The sequence below is a fragment of the Triticum aestivum genome, chromosome 4D, assembly GCF_018294505.1.
Source record: "Triticum aestivum cultivar Chinese Spring chromosome 4D, IWGSC CS RefSeq v2.1, whole genome shotgun sequence".
NCBI lineage: Eukaryota > Viridiplantae > Streptophyta > Magnoliopsida > Poales > Poaceae > Triticum > Triticum aestivum.
In genome coordinates this window covers 298,406,149-298,410,452 of record NC_057805.1, presented here as the reverse complement: position 1 = coordinate 298,410,452, position 4,304 = coordinate 298,406,149, and positions in this window count along the sequence as shown.

Genomic DNA, 4,304 nt, shown 5'->3' with positions numbered 1-4,304 from the left:
AGAGATAAAATTATCCTTTACGATTTCTCATCCCAATTTCTAGTCACGGGATTAATAAGATCCTCTGCTGTTTGCACTAAGCATTGACCCCTTCCTGTTATTACTTTTCTTGAGGGGCTAGTCGGCACCTAGTGATCTTCCCAAATGTTGATTTTATTACCATTCCTCACTCTTCATATATGATCTCTCTTAAATGTATGGAGTCTAGCAAAAATACTTTGTCAGGTAGAAGATGACCCCTTTTTGGGTCCTGCCTTCAGCAGGTTCCTGTCGGCGCATAGTATTTGACGCGTAAAACTTATGCACATAAGGTGGCAAGACTAGAAAGCAACCGCCCAAAAAGCCACTTTGGTGGACGGATGCATTGGAGCCCTATATTTTGAGTAGTGCTAAAATGATATTTTGAAGTTTCAGAAAATTCCAAAAACAATTCCACATGTTCATATGGATGTATGTTACACGTGTGCAAATTCTCATGATGAAATAAGTAACCATGTGAGTTACACACAAATGAAAGAATTGTGATTTTGGAAAGATGAACGGTGCATGTATTATTCACTATTTAGACATCATCATTTTGTCATTTTTGCATAGCTCACATGTTTATTTATTTCATCACCAAACTATACACATGTGTAATTCCATCCATATGATCATGTAGAATTCTTTTCGAGATTTTTTGAAATTTTAAATGTGATTCTTAAACTATTTAAAATAAAGTCCTCCAAGGCACCCATGTTCCAAAAATCCACCGCCAACTTTTCTTGGCTAGCTTAGCTAGATTAAAAGTATGTAGGTCTTCAAACCCCATACCTCGATCCTTTTTTGGTATGCACATTTTCCACCAAGCCCACCAACACATTTTATTTTTCTCGTCAGTGCCTCCCCACCAAAATCCAGAGACAACATCAATGATCTCCTTATAAATGTTTTTTTGGTATCTTAAACACTGACATGGCAAAAACAAGTAAGGCCTTGAGTAAGATCTCTTTACCTCCAACAGATAGAAAATTTCCTTCTAATCCAGCAATCTGCTGATCATTCTTTCAAGGAGATATGAAAAGTGGTCGCTCCTATCCGCACCAACCATGGCGGGCAGCCCAAGATACTTATCAGATAGAGCTTCGGTCATAATATCTAGCAAAATTCCAGCTTTTAACTCAACAATCATGTTTGGGCCGAAGAAAATAATACACTTTGCATCACTGACCAGTTGACCCGAGTTAACACAATATTGATCAAGTACTTGTCTCAATGAGATTGCATTAGTCAAATCACCTTTTATGAGGATTAAGGAGTCATCAACAAATAACAAGTGAGAAACTGATGGTGCATTTCTGCATACTCTTACTGTCTTACACCCTCTATGCCACAAACCTACTCTGCATGAGCCAGTAAACTTGATAACCCTTTCGCACATAGCAAAAATAGATATGGTGATAACGGGTCACCCTATCGGAGTCCCCTGGTAGGGACAAATTGCTCCGTTTCATGACATTGTATTTCACCGATGAAACACAAGCCATCAAAAGATCAAAAAATTCTTTTTGGAAACCAAGCTTACCATCTTCTTTTCCAAGAAAACCCATCCAACTCTCATAAGTTCACAGTATGTTGCCAGTTGCAATTATATACAAACTTGCTCAGGTATAGACACCAGGAAACAGGTCTGAGTGATTTACGTAACAACTACTTAACTTCTCTGCTCATGACAATACTTAAAATTTTAAGGGGTTGCAGCTCATTTTGATTGGAAATCTATTATGACTAGTCATACTTGCAGCATTACAACTCTCTAAACATGGAAGTATGTTTCTACTTATCCTGTTTTCGTGGTGTTGTCATCTATGTCTATTAAATATGTAAACCAATTCGTAATTGGCAGGTGCATTTTGTTCTGTTCTCGAATGAGCTCTACAATGTTTGGCGTGAGACTGCCCAGGAGATGCTGACGCAATTTGAGAAATGAATAACCATGATGTGAGTGTAGTCATGTTAACCAGCATCTAAACGACCGCTAGAGTCTGTTGACCATGATTGTATGTATGACGCAGTTTGAATGTGTTTATGAGAGAGTTGGATGGATATGCCGGATGAGTGCCCTGAATGAAATTTTACTGTTCTTTATGCTTCATTATCATGTGTATAAGATGGTTGGCAGGTGACAGTGCTAGCAGTGACGGCACATTTGCTGCTTGTGCTAATGTATTACTTATCTCTACTCCTAGAGGGGAGTTTGTAGCTTGGTACGGTTTACTTCCGTCCGGTTTTTTCGTCTCACCTCCCACTACCCTCTTTCACTGGGTTTTCTCTCTCTTCTATTAAAAAACTAAATCCTATTAAGTGGGATCTTGTTTCATACTTGTTTTGACAAGTGTTGATTCAACCTTTACTCCTAAAGAGGGAGTTGGTAGCCTGGTATGTTTCTTTTTTCGTTCGATTTTTTTCGTCTCACCTTCCACCATCCCTTATCACTGGTTTTTTCTCTCTCCCACTAAAAAACCAAATCCTGTTAAGGGGATCTTGTTTTGTGCTTATTTTCGAAGGTGCATATATGTGAAATCACCTTCCTAAAAGACACACATAAGTATTTCTCGATAACCTACCAAAACAAAATCAGATATTCCTTCATAACAAATCGCGTGCTATGCCATTTATTACTATCATTATCTCTACTATTAATTGACAATCACAAGTTTTCTAATACAACAAAAAAAAATATCTTTTTTCTTATGGGCGCACGCATCCGCACCCGTGTGGAGGGGCACCGTGCGCGACACCGTGGCCGGGCCTGACGCAGGCGCGATGGTCGAGAATGCCAGGGCATGGATCACGGCGTCGAGGACGGACGTGGCGGAAGGCGGCGGGTCGTCGGACTGCCACGTACAAACGTTCATGGATGCGATCATATTATATTTATTGTCAGTTATATAGAGAGTCAGACAGGCTACACTCTCCAATCAAGTGTGTCCATTCAAATGTCAAGAAATTCGTTAAGAAAATGTGTCGTATAATACTCGGTAGTCGTCGTCGTTCGCAGCAGCCATTCATGCGAAAATATTTTGAAAATCAAGCACTAAATCAATTTGTAAATCAAACCATTAATTTAGTTAATTAACTAGACATTTAACTGCGTCTGCAATTCATTAGGTCCATCGAATCAATCTAGAAATTGAGTCATCAATGCAATTAATTAATTAGGTACATGTTATTTATGCCTATAGATAATAGAAGCATGAGATTTTTTTTCCAGTTAGTCAGGTAATTAATTGATCGTGTTGACACTTAACTAGGCATTCATAGAATTATGTAGGCTGTTAATTATTTGTGTACTAAATTAATAAAGCAAACAATTAATCGCCCTGAATCATTTTGAAAGCGCTCGATGGCAAGGATGATCAACAGGCTTGCCAACATGGACGATGACATATCTCAGTGAAGTATGTGAAATTGGGGTTCGAATATTTTTAACCCTGAAATTCTGAGGTAGATTTCTAACCGATTTCAAAGTAAATTTAAATTATGTTAGAATTCACTAAAATTAAGTGATATTTGAAATCTCAAAATCCGAAACAATTTCCGAAATTTCGCATATTTCGGTGAGGTCCGAATTTTTTTTCCAAAATTAAAAACCTTGACGACCACCATGCGCCCGCGACATGGGCGACCTAGCATTCACCAAGATGGATGATGACTATGCTCTGCAGGATGTCCACACGCTGGCGGTTGCCAAAACATTCGCGAGTGAGGACAACACGACACAACATTGACCGGTAGGTTCATGCTATAGTAGAAAAGAAGATTGCGAACATCCAATTATGAGCCCGGGCTCATCTGCACCCGGTTAAGAAATAATTCATAACAAATTAAAAAAAATCCAAACTTTTTGTGCATGGTAGATAATTTGGTGCGTGAGGTGCGCTCCAACTTTCAGAGCATTTCGACATTTGAGTAGCTCTCAGCAAAAAAGACAAATTGGGTCAAAACAGTATATGAACAGTACACTATTTAACAGACCCCAAATTTGTTTTTTTTTGCCGAGAGCTACTCAGATGTCCAAGTGATTTGAAATTTGGACCAGACATCACGCACAAAATTATCTATCATGGCAAAAAAAAATTGGAATTTTTTGAATTTTTCTAGTATTTGTTTTGATTTTTTTATTCAGCGCAGGTGCAGATGCTACTGGGAGCTAAAGCGCCTCACTCGGAAGATTGTTCCAAGAATAAGAAGGAAAAAGAACTAAAGCCACCAAAGTCCATGGTGTTGAAGAAAGAAAGAGTGTTCCAAAAAATAACACGAAA